General features: G+C 38.5%; 1 pseudogene across 1 annotated transcript; it reads left to right on the top strand.

Annotated features, from left to right (window-relative positions):
• Positions 1-2734: 2734 nt before the first annotated feature.
• Positions 2735-4024, top strand: LOC308258438 (eukaryotic translation initiation factor 5-like; annotated as a pseudogene). The gene has a single exon. The product of its transcript is annotated as a eukaryotic translation initiation factor 5-like (transcript).
• Positions 4025-22719: the final 18695 nt, after the last annotated feature.

The raw sequence follows: 22719 nt of genomic DNA, 5'->3' as shown, positions 1-22719 counted from the left end.
TCATGGAAGTGTCGGAATTTTAGCTGATACAAAAACAGAAGTTGTAATTACAGATGTAAAAATATTTTCAAGGGATGATTATTAAAATAAACTGCTTATTTGGGGCTTATTATTTGAAAGAAATGGAAACTCTCAAACAATATTCTGCTGTTATCCTGCAAACTTAAGGACAATGGGACATCTGTAAAGCCAATTTAATTTTTAGTTAATGATCATAATGAGTTAAAACAAGATTAAGGAGGATTTATCCAACACATTCAATACAAAAAGTACTTTGTAAAATAGAAAAATGTAGAACACTGAAATAAACATATCATTCAAAATAATTCTGAAATTAATCGTGAATAGTCGTTATTTTCCTTTTTTGTAGTGTAGGTAATTAATAAAACAATGGAAACATTATACAAACATGCACATGAGTAAAAACAAAATTAGCTCTTATGTGAATGATCATGAATCCAATGCGTCCCAGAAGTAGACATTAAATATTCAGAAGTAGAAATAAACTGGGTGCAGCAAGCACATGCCTTTAATCCTGGTCCTTGGGAGACTGAGACAGGAGGATCACAGATTCTAGGCCAGTCTCACAACTTAGCAAGACCCTGTTTCAAAATAAACATTAAAAAGGGGATATGAAAGGCATAGCCTGGAGGTAGAATAGCCTTGGATTCAATTGCCAGTACCAATAAATAAAAAAATACATAAGTAAATAAAAATTTAGGAGTAGAAATAATATATTTGAGCTATTTATCCCTCTGCCCACTAGCTATATGAGTTTTGGTAAATTACTCAAGACTGACCCACTGACTCCTTTGTAAACTGGATATTAAAGTGTCTAGCATGTACTAGAACCCAACTAATAGACAATTAACTTGTATTGAGTGTTTACTATGTTCCAAACACCATTTTGATAAAAGTGCTAAATATATTATCTCAGTTAAATACTAGAGATCATGGTAATATTGAGACCTTCCAGGACAATAAAGGAGTGAAATAACAATTTTTAAATCTACTGAAACCTAAATCTGAAGGTGTTAGGAGAACAAGAGGACTAAGGGTTGTATGACAGCTCAGGGACTCCTGGGGACTCAAGCTATCTGTCCCTTCCCTCGCTGCTCTGTGTGGGGCAGGACGCTCATACTTTCTCACCAGGGAACTGCCATTTCTGGTGCTGAAATAACTGTGGCTACAACCACCTCCAGAACCCTTAAAGTAGGAGTCCCAAGAGGGAACCCTGGCCTAACAGAGTCCACGTTCAGACTCCCTGGTCCTAAGAGGGCAGGGAGATGGAGGCTTGGCCATCTATGGTGGGAAGACACTGATCCTTAGGAAAGACTTTAGACAGTGCATGGGGAGAGAATGAAGTTTTATTGATTTAATGCCTCAATATAAAAAATAAAACAATCTGTTTATGGTATGATTGGAAATCAAGGAATGGTTGATATAGGGGCAAGGGTTTCATATTAAATTGGAAATATATTAAAATACCTGCAGAGTAACATAAGTTATTTTATTATAACAGTTCTTCTCAGCTCCATTAGATTGAGAGTTTATTAGTGAAAACTGAAATACAATTATAATAATGTCCATAAGCATGTAAGGATAATTAATCATGGCAGGTTTTCTTGCAAATGTCTTGCTGTATTTGTAGTTTTGATAATAGCTTGTTACTGATAGGACTTTTCACACTGGCTACAGAAGGAACTCAATGAAAATAAATTCTTAATTCTACATTTTTCTCTTTACTGAAAAACTGTGTGTTTTCATATTAGGACTCAAAGAAAGCTTCTTATAAGAATTTCTAAAACATGTTAATAGATTGAATTTTATTAACCAATGATGCTTTTTGTGTTTTGTTTTTGTTTGTTTGCTTGCTTTTTGTGGTACTGGGGTTCCTGGAAACCCTTCTCCCTCCGGGCTACACTCCCAGACCTATTTTTATATTTTTATTTGGAAACAGGGTCTCTTAAGCCAGCGAGGCTGGCTTTGAACCTGCACAATCCTCCTGCCTCCGCCTCCCAAGCACAGAGATTACAAGCGTGCGCCACCTCGCCACCATGCCTGGCTAACTTGCACCACCACGCCCAGCTAATGGTGTTTTTTTTTTTTTCTTAAATAAACTTTGATATTCTACCTGTAGATTTGTATCCATAAGCTATAGATAAACTTTTCCACTGTTCTCACAAGCGAATTCTTTATCCCTTTAAGTCAAGTATCCACATTGTAATGCTCATAAAGCAAGAAGACCGGGCATGGTGGCCTACCCTCTCATTCCTCACTATTGATCAAAATAACACTGCCAAAAATACTACATAAAATATAAATCATCCAAGCATGAGCGTGGCAGCGGTGTTGTTCAGTCAGAGCGAGAACATTGCAGAGGTCGCTAGGCTCGGCGTTGCGGGTGTGGACGTGGACATCGCTGCCCGGCCGCCCTCCACTCGCCGCGCTCCCCGCCGCTCCGGACCCGGTTTGCAGCGCCTCTTCCTCCCAGTCCCGGGCGAGCAGCGTTGGGTTTATGTCTTTATTTGATGAAAACGAGCTGTTGGCAGCCATTGGTACCTGTATTGGGGAAACTTAGCATACAAGCAAGAAGCTTACAGCCTCAGTGGCGAAAATTTTTCATGTCAGAGACCGAGAACTCTTGCAGTCGTTTATGCCATCCCTTCTTCTCCAGACAGAAGATACCAAAAAGTTTCAATCAAAGATCTCTTCATCTTATTGATAAAGCCAAATGTCTGTCAACGTCAACCGCAGCGTGTCGGACCAGTTCTATGGCTACAAGATGCCCCGTCTGATTGCCAAGGTTGAGGGCAAAGGAAATGGAATCAAGACAGTTATAGTCAACATGGTTGATGTTGCAAAGGCGCTTAATTGGCCTCCAACGTATCCCACCAAATATTTTGGTTGTGAGCTGGGAGCACAGACCCAGTTAGATGGTAAGAATGACCGTTACATTGTCAATGGATCTCAGGAGGCGATGAGCTGTGAGACATGTTGGATGGATTCATTAAAAAACTTGTTCTCTGTCCTGAGTGTGAAAATCCTGAAACAGATCTGCATGTCAATCCAAAGAAACGAACAATAGGTAATTCTTGTAAAGCCCGTGGCTATCGAGGCATGCTTGACACACATCATAAACTCTGCACATTCAGTCTCCAAAACCCACCTGAGAATAGTGATAGTGGTACAGGAAAGAAAGAAAAGGAAAAGAAAAATAGAAAGGGCAAAGACAAGGAAAATGGTTCTGTATCCAGCGGAGAGACACCACCGCCACCACCGCCACATGAGATCAGTCCTCCTCCATGTGCTGTGGAAGAAGAGGAGGACGATGATTGGGGGGAGGACACCACGGAGGAAGCTCAGAGGCACAGAATGGATGAAATTGTGACCCTGCAAAAGTTCTGACACTCAGTGAGGATTTGGAAAGAACTGTAGAAGAGCGTGTCAATATCCTATTTGATTTTGTTAAGAAAAAGAAGGAAGAGGGTATCATTGACTCATCTGACAAAGAAATTGTAGCAGACGCAGAGAGACTGGATGTAAAAGCCATGGGTCCTCTTGTTCTGACTGAGGTTCTATTTAATGAGAAGGTTAGGGAACAAATTAAGAAATACAGGCGCCATTTCTTAAGATTTTGTCACAATAATAAAAAAGCTCAGAGGTACCTTCTTCATGGTGTGGAGTGTGTGGTGGCAATGTATCAAGCTCAGCTCATCTCCAAGATCCCGCATTATCTTGAAGGAGATGTATGACGCAGGCCTTTTAGAAGAGGAGGTCATCATCAGCTGGTTGGAAGAGGCATCCAAGAAATGTCTCAAAAGAACTTGCCAAAGAGATTCGTGTCAAAGCAGAACTGATTATAAAATGGTTGAAGGAGGCAGAGGAAGAATCCTCAGGTGGCGAAGAAGAAGATGAAGATGAGAACATTGAGGTGGTGTATTCCAAGACTGCCAGTGTACCGAAAGTTGAAACTGTGAAGTCTGAAAACAAGGATGATGACATTGATGTTGATTCTATTTAAAGAATGGATGCCACCTAGCTTAACAGTGTAATGCTGCAAATTTCTCTCCATTATCAGCCAGAAATGCAACATGTATGTGCTAAAGCTAAAAAAGGCTTAACATCATGCTACACTTTACACTAAAAAATCTATTACTGTGATTGGTCTGTAATTAAGCCCAATGAGAAATCTAAGACGTCCATACACACACATCAGTGAGCCGATGTAGTTTGCTTATTTGAAGCATGTTTCTTTCGGGAAAAATTAGTGGTGGACACATTTGGATTATTTTTATAGAATTATAAAAAATAAAATATTTGGTTCTGGTCATTCTTCAGGTTTTTGGCTCTGAGTGACTGATGTTGAAGTAATTGGCTCCTTTTTAAAATGTATGGTCTCTTGACCAGAGTCCTTGGAGCCTGTTAGAAATCGTTAGGTGCTGAGACTGTACACAGGGGTCTTCAGCAGATTGCAAAGGCACACTTAATTATAATGAGTCAACCACTAAGGATCTAGCACCTTTAAAATTGTATCTCTAGACCCTCAATTTGACATTTGATAATTCTTGTGCTGAGGTACACTGATAAATTTTGCTGAGAAGTACAATTGACCTGAGTGTCCTGTAAGTAATGTTAAGAACTAGTTTTGAAAACTTGAAATTGTGCTTTTTCAGTTTATGGACATTTACCCAAATTTTAGTCTTTGGAGTCATGTGCATTGCACGTTGGATGAGCCAGGGAAATTATTACATTAACAAATGAGTATTTTATGTGTATGTAGTGGTTGCTTTGTACTGAGAGAAAACTCAGACTTTGAGGTGTGATTAATAAATAATGATTTTATTTGGGGGAAACAGGAGAAGGTGCACTTAATCTCTAGCAGAAACTGAGCATAGTTTTTCAGCATTTACCTTTAAGTTTTAAATTATAATTTCAAAATGTTTAGACATGCTGTATCTTGTGTTCAGTGTGCCCCCCCTTCTGATATGGTTTATTCTTTAATGCCTTTTACATTTGGACACTTACGCTTTTAGATTTTGGTTGCTAGATTGCCAAACTAAGTGTAATGTTTCAAGCTTGATTTCTTTCTCCTCTGCTCCCATGTCTTATTTAAAGAGAAATGAATGCTTCTAAGTCAGCCTATATTTAGGTGTGAGACTTGGGATCCTTTTTCTTCTCCTTGAGTATAGCTGGCCAACCAAGAAGTCTGAATGATGGCTGCTGGGTTCCAGTGACCAGGGCCCAGCCTGGCCTCTCTAGCACCTTGGATTTGGACATACACAAGTGAATTCCTTACCCAGTCAACTGATAAAAAACTCACTTGATATGGGTTCTGCCTATATTTGAGTTATCTACAAGGTAAAAACTTCACATACATTCCTTTCCATGAAAAGTGCCCCCTGGGCATCAAAAGTCCATGTAGTTAATTTTGTGTGGAGCACTGGCTCACACTCACACTGTTCACCTCTTATTTGTGACCCATTTCACAGATACTGAGACTTTAATAACAAATGTATGTAAAGTTTTTCACATTGAAATTATACAAACATTTGATAAAATAAAACCTTGTTAGCTTGATATTTTGAGGAATTAAAATTTAGTGGTCTTCCCGGAGAGAGGATTCCATCTCCATCCGCCTTTTGATAGACTGGTGAGCAAGGAAGCAGGAGCCATATATCTGGAGGGGAAGTGTTGTGTCACACCAAAGGGAAGGGATTTTTTGCAAACCCACCAGTCAAATCTTTTGACATCTTTTGCCAGGCAGGCCCATGTGTTGTGGTAAACCAGGCTCTCCAGGTGCTGGTGACCATTGTGGATTCCACTTAGTATCCAGTAAGTCAAGCTGGTGAGGTTCTGTCCTAGAGTTACTGCTTTCTCTAATGGGAAACACATTCCAGGCTTTTAACACTAAGAAGAGTGTTTGGGCTTAGACTAGTGTTCATGTCAGTGCCAAACTTGAGTGAATTAAAACTCAGATCTGGGACTTCCTCAAAGAGGTGGTCATAATAGAGTGATCCTTCACTTTGCTCTGTTGAATTGTCTTAAATTTTCCTGTTTCAGACAGCTACACTACTTGATTAAAACAATGTTAAAATTAAAAAATATATATAAATCATCCTAGTGACTCTTCAAAATACTGTGCTCACTTCACCTTGGTTTTTATGTTAAGCTTGTGATGCTCTTCCATTTTTCTCAGTAAATCCAATCCCACTGATAAGACAGTCTCTCTCTCTCTCTCTCTCTCTCTCTCCCTCCCTCACATACACACACAAAACTGCATGTGTTATTATATCACTTTTATTATAGTATATTGTTATAACCATTTTATTTTATTGTTGCTGTTAATCTCTCACTGTACTTAATTTATAAATTAAGCTTTATCTTAGGTTTAAAAAAGTACTATGACTTGGAAGTCTGAGACAGGTGGATTGCAGATTCAAGGGTAACCTCAGCAAGTAATGAGACTCATAAACCTAGTGAGAACCTGTTTCAAGGCAAAAAATAAAATAAAAGATAAGACTGGGGTTGTACTTCAACTGTAGGAATGCCTCTGAATTCCTTCCCCAGTACAAAAAGAAACAAACAAAACATAGTGTATATAGAGTTTGATTCTATCTGTGGTTCTTAGAACATATCCTCCTGAATAGATGGAGTGCCTGAAATATCTCAGAGATTCACTCATGTGTGAGATGAATCAGAAACTTGTCCCTTTTTTATTGATTGATTTAGAGTTGATGAATTTTGGTTACAGATTTGGGCTATTGGAAATAAAACTGCTATTAAATTTGCATGAAAGTCTATTGTGGACATGTGTTTATTTCTTTTGAGTCAATTTGTTTCTAAGAATGAAATTTCTGGGCTACACAGTAAATGTATGTTTAACTTTCTAAGAAAGTGCCTAACTGCCAGGCGTGGTGGCGCACTCTTGTAATCCCCGCACTTGGGAGGCTGAGACAGGAGGATCACGCAGATTCGAAGTCAGCCTCAGCTACTTAGTGAGGCTCTCAGCAACTTAGTGAGACTCTGTTTCCAAATAAAATATAAAATAGGTCTGGGAGTATAGCCCGGAGGTAGAAAGCCCCTGAGTTCCACTCCCAGTACCACCAAACAAACAAACAACAACAAAAAAGAAAGTGCCTAACTAATTTTCCAAAGTGGACACACACTTTTAATTTGGACCAGTAACATATGAACATTCCAACTTCTCTACATTCTTGCCACATTTCTTTTTTTTTTTTAATTACAGTGACTTCAGTAGTATGGGATAGTCTTGCATTATGGTTTTAATTTGTATTTTTCTAATGACTAATGATGTTGAAAATAGCTTATTTATATATCTTTTTTAGTAAAACATTTATTCAATTTTTTGCCCACTTTTTTTAGGTACAGGAAATCAAACTTATGACCTTGTATAGGCTAGGAAAGCACTTTACCACTGAGCTATACCCCCAGCTCTTTTGCCCAATTTTTAATTGAATCATGTATTTTTTTCTTCTTGAGTGGTAAGATTTTCAGATGTAAATATTTTATTGGATAGAAAATTTACAATTTTTTCTCCCAATCTGTAGCTTGATTTTCATTTTTCTAGTGATGTCTTCTAAGTAGTGTTTTTTAATTATGAGGAAGTCCAATTTGTGAACTAAAATTTTATCAACTCCAATTTTATTCTGCTGTTTAAAATTGTGGTTATTCCAGCTCTTTCATTCTATATGACCAAGATCAGCTTGTTAGTTTCTTCCAAAAAAAAAAAAAAAGAAAGCTTGAAAAATTTTTAATTGGCTTAATCTTTAGGTCAATTTAGAATTTCTGTTTTGTGATCTTGAGATTTTCAGCTCATGAATATAGAATATAAATTTTTCTTAGCTATGTTTAATAGTTTTAATCATACAAAGTCTTGCATTGCTATTATACCTTGATTTTTAATATTTCTAAGTATTTTATTTTTGATACTTTCTAGAATAAATTATTTCTTAATTTCATTTTTCTTAAATCAGGACTGTCAATGCATAGCATATAGAAATACTTGAAACTGAATGGCAACCGAAGGAAGCAGCATGTATCAGTCCTTCTGATACTCGGTCTTCATTGCCATAAAAACAGTGTTTTGACAAAAGAAACAAAACAGTATAACTTTAAAAAGAACACAGTAAGTAAAAGATAGAAGGAAAAAAGCTAGAAGACCAAGCAGAGAGCAGAAAAGAACCCTACCCACACCATCTTGCCTCACTGCACCCAACCGCCAGAGATTCACAGGAAAATAACTAGCGACTTGAAATGAAGTAAGTGGCTGAAGCACATCGGATTTGTAAGCCCTTAGTTCCTCCTGAAAAAACACCAGCTACAACTTGAAGCAGTGGCAGCCAAGCTCACCACACCCTCCAGAGATCCAGAGCAGAGCTCAACACCATAAATTAATGCACTGTCCTGATGGGAGAAGGCTTAATGCAGTGCCTGCAGGGACTAACACAGCTGGGACAAACTCACTAAGTCTGAGACTTTGTGGTTCAACCTGGTGAAGGTGGGAGTAGAGTCTGCTTCTGAACATAGCAGAGGCTTAGAGAGACTCAGGCTCTGCATCAGTAGAAAGCATAGAGGGAGAACTATGCTCAACACTAGATGCAAATAGTAGAATATCCAAGATTGTCACAGACCATCCAATTGTGATGAACAGGGAGAATTCAGACTTAAACCAATCCTATCTGTGAAGAACAGAGACTCTTACATAGACACTGGGTTTTGTTGAAGAGGCACCCACCTCCTACACAGGCAGGGAAAGACTCAGGCTCTGCATCTACAGAAAGTGTAGAGGGTGACCTACTCTTAACATTAGATCTAGCCCCATTGATACTTGCAATCTGTATAGACTAAGAAAGACTCAGAGAAACAGGCTTGCAGCTGGAAAGATGCCAGCGGCACTCGATGTCTACACAGAGAAAGACTGCAGAGGCCAAGTTGGCTGGGTATTCATATATTTGTAGGGTTGCATTATTTTGTTGTTGTTTTTGTTTTCTTTGTTTTTTGTGCGTATCCTTGTTTATTTGTTCTTTCCCACCCCATTTCCCAAGCCTCTTCCCTAGTACATACCTACTCTCTTCTCTCCATCCCTTTTTTTCTTCTATTTTTTGTATTAAATCCACTTTGTATCATTATAATAAATACTCTAAATTGGTTACTAGAATACTACTACATATTCACTATCTCTAATCTCTATACTACCCTATCAAACTCATACTCTCTATTCAATCTTATCTGTGACTTTAATCTTGCATTTACTACTTCACTTCCCTTCTCACTCAACCTTCAATATTGAATACAACACAAATTGTCCTTGGATATACCAGCTGACACCTAGAGACTGAGAGAAATGTATAAATAGCAACAGATACAAACTCTTGAAACTATGAAAAGGATGAATAACAAGGAAGCAATAAGCTTTCACAATCCCACAAGAACAGAACCTGACAACACAGAATTGCAGAGATTACCAGAAGGACAAATCAGAAGTTTAACAGTAGAAATTATACAGGATTGTTGAAAAGAATTTAGAGAGAGTCTGAAAGAAATAAAGAATGTAATCATTGAAGTGAAGGCATCAATACAAACTAAAAACAATAGATTAGACCACATGGAAAGTAGAATCTTATTCTTAAAAGATGACCACTCCAAAAATGAACACATAGTATATAATTGTGAAAAAATGATTTGAAAACATAAACTGAACAGTAAAGATATATAGGCCCACCTTAAAAGAGCTAACCTTGCTCGACGCAGTGGCGCACGCTTGTAATCCCAGCATTTGGGAGGCTGAGACTGGAGGATCGCTGTTCGTGGACATCCTCAGCTACTCTGTGAGGCTCTTTGCTTCAAAATAAAGAATAAAAAATAGGGCAGGGGGTGTAGCTCAGAGGTTGAATGCTCCTGGGTTCCATCTCCAGACCCACCAAGAAAAAAAAAGAGCTAACCTAAAAATAATAGTCATAGAAGAAAAAATAGAAGGTAAAACCAAAAGGATCAACAATCTCTTCAAAGAAGTACTATCAGAAAAATTTCCAAACATAAAAAAGAGGTCAATATAAAGTTACATAAAACTTAAGGAACCCCTTTTAGACAAGATCAGAGAAAAGGTTCACCACCTCACATAATAGTCAAACTGACCAATGTGGAAGCCAATGAGAGGGTCTTAAAGGAAATAAAAACAAAAGACCACATGCCATTCAGAGGCAAAACAATTAGAATCACTCCAGACTTCCTACACAAATCATTAAAGCCTGAAGGGCCTAAAATAACATATTTCAAAATCTGGAAAAAAAAACTTGCAGCCCCAAATTTTCTACCCAGCAAAAATATCTCTCAAATTAGATGGGGAAATAAAAATCTTTCATGACAAACAGAAGATGAAAGAATTTATGTTTTCCAAAGCAGTACTAGAGAATATTTAAAGAGATTAACTGCAAGAAGAAATAAATAATACATGCCTGGACCAGGGAAACAAGAATTTTCATCAAGCAAACAACTAAGCAAAGAAGAACAAGTACTCTCTCAAACAGAAGTTAAAACTTAAAATGTTAGGAATTAAAAAATCATCTCTCAATAATCAAACTGAACATAAATGGCTTCAGTCCCCAATAAAAAGACATAAGGTGGCAAAATGGATTAAAAAACAGAATCCATCTACTTGCTACCTGTAAGAAACATACCTTACAAGTTAAGATAGTAGCAAACTAAATGTAAAGGGTTGGAGCAAGTTAATCTATGCCAATGGAAAGATGAGCAGAAGTAGCGACTATGATATTTAGACAAGTTTGATTTCAAGCCCAAGTTTATTAGAAGAAACAAGACAGGTGATTTTTTATTGGTAAAAGAAACAATCCAGCAAGAAGAAATAATGATAGTCAACATTTATGCCCTAAACATAAGTGGAACTACTTTCATAAAGCAAACTCTGTGACATTAAGCCTCACATAAGTCCCAATACAATAATACTGAATGACTTCAACAAACCTCTCACACCACTAGACCAATCTTCTAGACAAAAGGTCAGTAAAGATGCTTCAGAACACCATCAACCAAATGGACCTATTAGACATATAGGTTTTTCTACCCAACTAAAGTGGAATTCATATTTTTCTCAGCTGCTCATAAATTCTTCTCCAAAATATGTCATATTCTGGTCCACAAAGTGAGCACAAGCAATTTACAAAAATGTGACATACTCCCCTGCATCTTCTCAGATCATAATGGAATGAAACTAGAAATCAACTATAAGAAGATCCATAGAAACCACATAAACATGTGGAAACTGAACACCATACTGCTGAATGAAGAATGGGTCATAGAAGAAGTAAGGGGCGAAATCAAGAAATTCCTAGAAACGAATTAAAATAGAGATACAACATATAAAAACCTCTGGGAAATGTTGAAGGCAATAGTAAGAGGAAAATTCACAGCACAGAGTGCCCACATAAGAACAGAAAATCACCAAATAAATAACCTAATGACACACCTCAAAGCCTTTGAAAAACAGGAACAATTAAATCCCAAAGCCAGTTGAAGACAGGAAATTATTAAAATCAGAGCAGAAATCAATGAAGTTCATAATAAAAAATACAGAAAATAACAAAACCAAAAGCTGGTTTCACAAAAAAAAATTAACAAATAGATAAACTACTAGCCACTAGCAATTCTAGAAAATGAGTCTTTTTAAGTTTTGGACAGTTTTGGCAATTAGTGTGTTTCCAGAAATTCCTCTAATTCATATGCATTGTCTAATTTGTTGGCATAAAGTTATTTATAGCCTCTAGTACTACTTTTAATTTTGTAGAGTGGGTTAATGATGTAAATGATGTGGCTATGTTTATTCCTGATTTTGGTCATTTGTATTTTTTTCTTTTTAGGTCAGCCAAATAAAATCATGTTATTTTATTGATCTTTTCAAAGAAATATTTTGGGGGGAGCAGGGAGGTACTTAGGATTTAATCCAGGGGCATTTATCTCAGATATATCTCCAGTCTTTATTTTTTGTTTTAAAACAGGATCTTTCTAGGTTGTTGACAGGCTTATTAAGTTGCTAAGGCTGGTCCTGAACTTGAAATTTTCCTGTCTCAACCTTCAAGTACTGGTATTACAAGTGTGTGTTATCATGGAAGACTCAAAGAACAAATTTTTTATTTTAATTTATTTTCACTTATCTATTTCACTGATTTTCAGTATGATTATTTCCTTCCTTTTGTTTGGTATAGGTTTAAGTTGCTATTCTTTTTCTAATTTTAAGCCTCAATTTTTGAGACTTTTTCTTTTCTATTAGAAGTGTTTGAAGCAGTAAATACCTTTCAGATCATGGTTTTAGCTGCAATGCATAAATTTCAATGTCAGTATTTTCATTTTATCCAGTTTAGTATGTTAATTACTTCTCTGAGTATACTAACTCACAAATATTTGAAGATATTTTCAAATATCTTTCTACTATCAATTCCTAATTTAATTTCATTGTAGACAGAGAACATACTTTTTATAATCCAGTTCTTTTAAAGTTATTGAAACTTTTTTATAGCTCACCTTATGGGGTATCCTGGAGTGTGTGTGTGTGTGTGTGTGTATGTGTGTGTGTGTGTGTATGTTTTCCTGTTATAAAGCAGCAGTTAGATTGAGTGTCAAGGTTTCTTTATCCTTAGTGGTTTCTTTTTTCTAGTTATACAATCCATTATTAGGAGTAATGAAATATCAAACCATTGTCTATTTCTACATTTAATTCTATCATTAAAAAAAAAAAAACTTCCCGTGTTAGGGATGGAACCCAAGATCTCACACATACTAGGCAAGCATTGTGCCACTGAGTATAGTCACTCAATTCTGTTTCCTTCCTTCCTTCCTTCCTTCCTTCCTTCCTTCCTTCCTTTCCCTCACTCCCTCCCTCTCTTTTCTTTTCGTGGTACTGGAGATGGAACCCAGGGGCATTGTACCTCTGAACTACACCCCCCTATTTTTTAGTCTTTTTAGTTTTTGAAACAGGGTCTCACTGAGTTGTGAAAGGGCCTCTTTAAGTAGCTGAGGCTGTCCCCTAACCGCGATCCTCCAGCCTCCAAATGCTGGGATTACAAGAATGTGCCACCATGCCCAGCTTAATTCTATCATTTTCTTGATTCATGAATTTAGAGCTCTATTGTTCACTGCATGTACACTTTTCATGGTAATATCTTATGACTATAAAATATCTGTCTCTAGAAATGTTTCTTGTCACAAACTCTTTTTTATATTGGTACAGCTGCTTAGGGGCACTGTTTGCATAGTCTGTCAGGTATTGTTGATCTAATCATCATCAAAATACATGATGCAAATTTACGCTTTTAGAGTTCTTAGTTACTTTTGAATTATTTAATTTTCAACTTTCTCCATAACAAGAAAACTATAAATTCTTTGATAACTTTTACCTATCTTTTGGTACAGTTGTGGGTAAAACAGTAATACATATTTGATTCATTAAAAGCAATTAGAAGCCGGGCGTGGTGGTGCACGCTTGTAATCCCCGTGCTTGGGAGGCTGAGACAGGAGGGTTTGAAGCCAGCCTCAGCTGGCTTAAGAGACCCTGTTTCCAATAAAATATAAAATAGGTCTGGGAGTGTAACCTGGAGGTAGAAGGCTCCTGGGTTCCATCCCCAGTACCACCAAAAAATTTTAAAAAAAGCAATTAGAGATCTAAAGGTAATCCGGTCGTGCTTTTGCTGCAAGATACTGATATCCTTTTATCTGCAGTCTGGGTTTTCAAAGCTAGGAATGGTACTCACCTACCTTTCTATTAGTTCCCATCTTGAGTTTGTAAATGTGCAAAGGCTGTTAGCATAACTTCTCTGTTTGAAGGCAAGCACCACACTTTAGGAATATTAGTTTAAGTCAGCTAGCTTAATTCTAGGTTGTTACCTTTCCTTTAAGCATTAGATAAAATTTAAACATTTTGGGGGGAACATTAAATTATGTCACATAGTATGTGAAATGTGCATAGAGCTGTCTTATGATTACAATTCATAAACACTTTTGAGCTTTTAGAAATCCTTATTTTACATGGTAATGTAACAATTATATGTCTTTTATGTTAAAGGATTTCTGGCTTTGACTCTTTAGTATGTTTAATCCTTGCTCAGTGAAAGGATTCTACTGATTGTCCCCTATGTTAATGTTCAAGAGATGCAATTATTATCCAGGTAATGATTGTCAGTTTAAATGGGACTTGAGCATGTGCTCTCTCCAATGAGAATTAAAAAAAAAAAAAACCTCTAGTCTGCTTAACAAATCACACAGAGATAGGTTTCTTTTATGTATTCTTAAATGTTTGCTAATTTTTTCACTAATATTTTAAATAAAAAAGTTACTCGAGTATACTCTTAATCCCTACATATAATTGCATTTTTGTGAGATTACTGTGTTGAGACTTCTTGATTTGTGGCTCTCTTCTGTATTATGATAAGGACAAGAAAAATGATTGCCTTATAGCAAGGTGTAGGGGTGATAAGGGAACAGAAGATAGGATTAGTATTAATTAATGGATGCATATGCTCATGGGTCAGAAGGATAAATGGGGACCGCTTGATTTTGAGGAATCACATTGATTTGTTCCTAGGGAAATATATTTCAGTAGATAATTTTCTCATCCCCCACTCCCACTTTCGATCTCCAGGAATGCAGTTTCTCACTGTCAGTGAAGCTTTCTTATCAACATAGTTTTTTAGAGAAATGATAGTTTATAAGGTTCAAGTAATACCTGCAATTTGCTAAAAATCAAATCTTTATATATATCCTAGAAATGAGGCGATTTTTTAAACTTACATTTCAACTCCAAAATAACATTTCTATTAAGAGTTCTCGCAATACACAAACTCGGCAGTTGTTGTTTAACAGACCAAACAGTTGCTACCACTGCCAATAAATAAGCAGTAGAATAAAACCACTTGCATTCAGAGTCCTTCTTGGAAGAAGTGAAGCCTTCCCCTTTATAAAATATAAATACATGACAAAGTTTCTTTTAACATCATATGAAATAAATACGATGACATTATATAACAGCCTAATCTGACTCTACCTGAACATTAAACTTGTTCAGGAGAAGCTGAACACAGTTAAAACTGCATCAAATGACAAGACTAAAACATGACCCTTGAGGGGTTTTTAGGGGTCGTGGTGGCACACACTTGTAATCCAGCATTTGGGAGGCTGAGACAGGAGGCTCTGGTTTTGCTGACAGCCTCAATTTCATAAGGTCCTTTTGCAACTCAGTGAGACCCTGTTTCAAAACAAACAATAAAAAACAGCGCTGGGGGTGTATCCCGGAGGTGGAATGCCCCTGGGTACCATTCTCAGTAGCCAAAAATAAAAAAAGGGCAGAGGAAGTCGTGCAGCATCAGCACCCAGCCTTGTGGAGTAAAGTGCATGCTCACACACTCAGAATCTTGTTTTGCTGGCCTACTTTTTAAGGCTGAGATAAGCACCTCTCATGCTGCACGGTGGTAACTTTTGGAGGAGAGTACGAGCCAGCCCCTTCACTGGCAGTGCGCGACTCCACGCAGCAGCTCCCGAGCCTGCTGTTACGATGGAACCCGACAGAGCAGTTTTTCCACGGTGACAGTGCCGGGAAAAGGTATCCATCGGGCCTAAGTGATAGAGACTTGCTGCTGGACGCCCAAGTGTGGTCCTTCGAAAGCGGTGCGCTCCTTTGCTTAGCTCATGGGAGGCGACCGTTGGGCATTTATGGCAGGAAGGACTATTATCCTCCATGGTTGGCAGAGAGCTAGGAGGCTGGGTCGACCGCTCAGCTCCGCTGCCGGCGTCCTGGTGGCCTCATCCCTCGGCGCAGCAGCACCAGGGGGCGGGAACGCGGCGCGCACCACTGAGCATGCGCCGGGGCCGAAGCTCCGCCCCCTCCTCCCCACGCTCCCTCCGCCGCCGAGGAACCCGCGTGTCCGGGTCGACGTCCGTGCGTGATGACGCACGGCGCGCGAGGACGTGGGGACGCGGGCGAGCCGTAGAGAGCGTGAGTGTCCACGTCGGCTTGGCCTCGCTGGCGTCGCTGGTCTGCGCGGCGGCCCTCGCCGCGTCCCGGGCGGCGGGCGGCGGGCGGCGGGCGGGGCGGGGGCTGCGCGGCGGAGGCGGGCGCGGGCCGGGGCTGGGGGAGCAGCCTCGCCTACCACCACCGCCCCAGGTCCCCAGCGAGAGGGGAGGGCGTGCCCCGGAGCCGCCGGCCGGGCCTCCTCCGATGTCCCGGCCTCCTGCAGGACGGTGTGCCGAGAGGCTCGGAGGAGGATGGGTGGGACCCAGGGAGTTTTGAAAGATCCTTGTTCAAGCAGGAAGTGTCCAGGACGTTGACATTGCGTCAGCAGCACAGCCTCAAGTCGCAGGTGCTCGGGATGGAGCCTCTGCTTTTCCGAAGGACTTGTGGGGAACCCAACCCTAACCTCGGTAGTGGTATTCCACATTCTAAGAGACCCCATTCAGCCCAAACCTTATAAAGAAAAGTCTTGGGTTTTTCAGAAGCAGACCACATACTTAGGTGTTTGTCCGAACTGAACACAACCTCTTCGGAAAGCAGTGCTGTTACTGCACTGTTGCATAGTTGTGATGCTGTTGTTGATCCCTTTCAGTACTTAGGTGGCACCCAGCCTTTTTTTTTTTTTTTTAGTTTTTTGAAATCGCCTCTAAAAAGTCTGACTTCTCACTTATTTTTTATTTCCTGATTGTATTATGACTTCTCACATATTTTTTATTTCCTGATTGTATTAATCTTTAAACACTACTGATTGCTGCTGATCTGGCCTGGCCTAGGGAAGCAAGGGATTTTTTTTTGGTGTGTGGTGGTACTGGACATGAAACCCAGGGGCTTTCTACCTTTGAGCTACACTATCAGACCTATTTTTACAGGCCTCTCTAAGTTGCTGGAAGCCTCAATAAGTAGCTGAGGCTGGTTTTTGAACCTGGGAGATCCTCCTGTCTCAGACTCCCAAATAATGGGATTACAAACCTGTGTCACCATGACCGGCCCAAGGGATCTTTCAAAGAAGAATAGCAGTGCACTGTTTCCTAAGTTGTCCCTGAAACTACTAGCATCAGTATCACCTGGAAATTTTTTTGGGGGGGTCTTACCCCAAAATCCTAGTTGATCCCCAGTGGATCTGAGTGCAAAGGTTTAAGAATAACTGGTATAGTGTTGAAAGAACACCTTTTATGGTGTCACAGTAGGATTTGAATTGAGGTGAAGCATATCTTTGATATAAAACCTTGGACAAGTCACGTAAATGTTACTTCCATAGGACTGTAAGAAAACGTAGGAGAAGCAGTTATCACCAACACAGACAAAACAGTGCATGAACACACACACACACACACACACACACACACACACACACACACACACACATTGTGCTGGTAGGGTTCTTTTTGGCTTTAGAAATGAATTGTCCTAGTTGGGTGTAGTGGCACATGCCTGTTCTCCTAAAACTTGGAGGACTGCAGGTTGGAGGCCAGTGTCAGCAATTTAGCGAGACTGGCGGCAACTTTAGGAGACATTGCAAAATAGGAAATATAAGAGCCAGGATGACTGCAGAGGTAGACCCACCTCTTCCATCCCCAGTATACATACATACACATACATACATACATATATATATATATATATATATATATATATATATATACACACTGCTTGAGGGTATGACCTGTTTTAGAGGGCATTTCATTTGTTTATATCTGGATTCTCTATTCTAAAAAGCTTGTTGGATGCAAGCTATTCTGTTGAAAGTTGTAACAACATAAAAACTAATGCTAATGCTATTGAAGCAGTGTTTTTTTTTTTTTCTTTGAACAACACTAGTAATTATGCTATAGCAATTTAAAATTTCTTGGCCTCTCTTTTCTTCAGCTTAGTCGTGCCTTCTTTTGGCTCAGAAGTTGGTGAAGATCAGTGGTAAGAATAGCTTTCCAGTTGTGGAGCACGGTGGAGCAGTGACTAGCAAGTAGACCAAGGCTCATGATGTTTCTAGCCTTATCTTTGTTCCTCATATGCCATATAGCTCCACGATTATAAAGAAGACCTCAGTGTTTAAGGCATATCTATCTAAACTCCTGGAAGGATCACACGCGTTTAGTTAGATGTGCCTTAAATACTGCTTTTTTTTTTAGACTGTCAGAAACATTTTTATTGGTATGTTATGATTATACGCAACAATGGATTAATTGTGGGGTATTCATACATGTACATACAGTAACTAGGGTCTGTTTCATTCCCCATACTTTGTTTCCTCTCCAGATGCAGTGTTTTCTTACAACTACTCCTTTCCCTTTCTAAGGCATTGTAGGAAGAGAAAGAGAAGTATTCAGGATTGGAGGCTCCAGCCCTAAAGCCTGTGCTCCTTGCTGTGTTGAGAAGCTTCATGGCAAGTCACAGCCTATGCAGCACATCAGTTTTACTAAAGAGTGCTGTTCCCAAGGCCTGGCTCCTATTGTGGGTGAGAGTTATCTCTGCTCAAACTGTCACCTTGGAGATCTGCTTCTATAAATACTTTGGTTACCTCTACCACAAAATTGACAGTCACATCATGAAGCATTAACTTTTCAAAGGCCAAAAGTATTTTCTTGTTTTCCATATGAGAGAGGTAGATCTGTAGCAATGGTTTTGGATCAGTCAAAACCATGCTTTGAATCCTACCCTGTTATGTATCAATCCCCAGTATTATTCAATCCCCAGTATCCACACATACTCATATATACGTACACACACTATATATTATACACACACACACACACACACACACACACACACATATATATATAATAGTGTGTGTGTGTATATATATATGCATGCTATTAGCCTTGAATTAAGTTTTTGGGAGTCCTGGGCATTGAACCTAGGGCATTCTACCTTTGAGCTATACCCTCAGCCTTTTTTACTCTTTATTTTGAACGGTCTCACTAAGTTGCTGAGGGCCTTGCTAAGTTCCTGAGGCTAGCCTTGAGTCTGTGAGCTTCCTATCTCAGCCTTCCAAGTATTGAGATTACAGGGGTGTGCCACCATGCTTGGCTTGAGTTAATTGTTTTCAGTATGTATGCTTAATGATAGCAATGTTCCATTTGTGGAAATGTAATAGATCCTTTATATTTTTCTGTATATGCATCACTGTGTATATATGGGCATGGAAAACACTTGAAAGCATTCATAATTTTGTTTACTTGGCAGTGTATTGTAATATGGAGTTAGAGTCCAGGAATAAAAGGAAGTATGTATACATAAAGTTACATATGTATGTGGATATGTAAAATTCTTTTAAAAACCAATAAAAGATACTATTTTTTAAAAAGATGAATGTTATATCAGCTATGCAGTGCTCCTCAGATTGTTTTACCAGAGAGTCCTCTTAAACAGAATCTTAAATGGAGAGTTCTGGCACTTAGAGGCTTTAGATCAGTGAGGTTGAAAGACATAGGCTCTTGATCCTGGGCAATCATACTTTAAGGCATGTCCAGGGAACCTGGGATTCTAGGCAGCTGGGTAGGAAACTACTTGTGGGATAGAAATCCTTAAAGCTTGAACTACTAAAAAAAATTAATGATACTAATTCACTCTGGTTAGTGAGATTCAAAAACTTGTAATGAAGACAGTTCCCAGGGTTTTCACTGCCAACATATATGTGGCTTCTCATGCAGGAGTGTGATTACTTAAAAAAATAAAATATAGCCTTCAGTCTGACCCATATTTTAGAGAAATAGGATTGTGTATGCATATTTAAGAAATCCTCTCTTGGAAAAAAAATCCCTCTTAAGTTGTGACAGCTGTGTCACTATTAAAAGATATTTAGTATATTAAGAGACTTGTTTAGTATTGTAAATGACTAGGGTTGGGGGAAGAAACAAGAGGTCAAAGGAAATGCACAATACTACTTGTGTTTAATACCCACTGCTTTTTTTAAATTATATGAAAGCAGCTGGCCTGCATTTCTGTGGTAAAGTGCTTTTTGTTTTGTTTTAGATAGTAAAATTTTAGTTAATAATGAGCTTTCATAAGAAAATTTCAAATGCTAAGTATTTGTTAGATTGTTATTAATAGTGGTAGTGGTAATAGTACATTTTCTTTTTTTGCACATTAGGGAGGGGTTCCCAGTGGCAGCTGGAGTGTGGGGGAGGGAGAGTCACTTTAATCAACCAGCTGCTCCATGCAGCATCATGATGGATAATTTTGGCTGTATTCAGAAAAGAAAATTTATCAGATTTCTGGGATGCAATAGATAGTGCCAGAGCCCTTGGGATCTAGATGATCGCCAACTGTGCCAGTGTTCAGGTTTCCATGTTGGTATTATTTACTGTCTGGTTTCTTGGACATTGTTACATGCACATCATAATTACAAAGCAATAAAGTCTAGGGCCATGGGGAGAAAGGCTCATTACTTTATGGAGAGGAAGGGAGAATGAAAAACAAACTTCAGTGGTGTGCTGTGTACTTTTGAGGAACATGTCATTTCATTTACTTTTCCACAGTGACTCTAGGAAGTAAGTGAAATTTTTCCCATCTATGGATAAAGGAACAGAAATTCAGGAGAATTGAGTACATGATTTTCTTGCCCAAAGCCACATACGAGTAAGCGAGGCATCCATATTTGACCCCAGAACTTCTGGCTGTAGTTCCAGGAATGTTGTCAACACACCAACATCTGTTTCCCCATGGTGTTAACTTGCTTATGCATTTTTAATCCAAATCACAGCCAGGACAATAATGAATTAAATTATATATATCGTTGATTTCAGTGTTAAATAATAAATAGGGTGTGTCTGTGAATGTGTGTGTGTGTGTGTGCGCGCGCTTGCGCACGTCTTCTATAAATTTGTGTTTTTCCTTGAGAAAAAAGCCTATTAGTCAACATTAAAAGAAAATCTGCCACCCTTTTCATATTTCTAGTACCAGTGATTTTGCAATTATCTGTGTTGTAATAAGTTGTGATTCTAAATTTGAACAAATGTAGAAATGTTTTGCACACTGCCCTTGCAGTCTCTTCCTTCATACCAACATATTAACGGATACTCCCTTTTTTTCTTCAAGGTGCATTAATTTTAAATTAATAGGCACCCTTTAGCTTTCTAAATTTCTGGACTCTAGCTTTTATGTCTACCAAGTGATAGCTGGACTCTGCTTTTGATGATGACCTAGCTTGCATTCTCCCTCCCTCCCTCCCTCCTCTCCCTCCCTCCTCTCTCTCTCTCTCTCTCTCTCTCTCTCTCTCTCTCTCTCTCTCTCTCTCACACACACACACACACACACACACACACACACACACACACACACGCAATTAAACCCAGAGATATTCTACTGAGATAGATCCTCAGCCCTATTTTTTATTCTTTATTTTGAACCAGGGTTTCACTAAGTTGTATAGGGCCTCACTAAGTTGCTGAGGCTGGCCACAAACCTGTGATCCTTCCATTTCAGTCTCCCAAGTACTGAGATTGCAAGCGTGTGCCACCATACCTGGTTGATGATGAGTTTTCAAGAGTCATTTAATCATCTCGGACCTCATAGCCCATAGGATAGCACCTAACATCATATTTTCTTTTTATTTCTCTCTCTTTCCACACTGCACATAAGACTTTTAAAAAGTTATATTGCTATTTTCTGAACACGCCAGGCACCTTTCTATGCAGTCTTGGTTTAGTTTTTTATCACGTGGTAATGTTGCTGTTTGTGTCTTTGCTTCTTTCTAGGCTGTGTTTTCCTGTAAGGACAACACTCATCCCTTAGTAGATACTCAGATATTTGTTAAAAATATATAAATGGAGAGGTATAATGTCATATGTTTAATGGCTTTCTTCTGTGTGATTATGATTGGAGAAATGTGATGATATGTGTTTATTAATGGATTATATAATCATAGAAAATGAAAGGGTAAAATCTGTTTAGAAACATGCAGAACCCCTTCATGTTCCTTCCTGAAGGCCACCAGATTTAAGAAGCCTATTATTTGATTTTCTTTCTTTTTTCTTTTTTGGGTGGATGAATTTAGGTTATTGATTGTCTTAAAGTTCTAAGCAGAACCTTTCGTTAAGTGATAGCATTTTATTAAATGTATATACTAGGCTTATTTCCATTGAAAAACAAAGGCAGGGAAATCCAGTGTTTGGTAAATTAGGTCAAAAATTAAAATGTTATTTAGAAACATCAACTTTTCTGTACATACATATTAAGACAAATTTTAGACCATCTGGTTTTCCTTGTGAGACATCATTCTTCATCTAGTGTCTAAATTTTTACACTAGCTGTGTGACTTTGAGAGGACATTATCTTATTTATGCAGAAGTTGATCTCATGCTCACATAGTTTTTTGCACTCCTGCTTTCTGCAGGAAAATCATGTATATAAGAGACCTTTGTGATACAACCTAGAAACTTTCATATTTTGGTTTTCTTATGAGCTAGAGCATTGTACTCTGTAGAAGGGGGAGCTGATGATGCTTAAAATAAACAAGGATCTGTTAGCCTTTTGCAGATACCTATTATTTTGGGTGGGTATCTTTGGTTACAAACAGCTGAAGCAAAGTTATATAAATTAGCTGTTATCCAGATAGCTGAGTCCACAACAGAAACAATAACAAACTAAAACACCACAATGGTTAAAAGCCATAGGAAGATGGGCTCTTACATTTGGGTAGACTTAGCAGATCTGGAAAGCTCTGCAAGTTACTGATCTAAGCATCA

The sequence above is a fragment of the Muscardinus avellanarius genome, assembly GCF_963383645.1.
Source record: "Muscardinus avellanarius genome assembly, chromosome: 2".
NCBI lineage: Eukaryota > Metazoa > Chordata > Mammalia > Rodentia > Gliridae > Muscardinus > Muscardinus avellanarius.
Note: the sequence above shows the minus strand (reverse complement) of the source record. Positions and strands in the feature narration are given on the sequence as shown.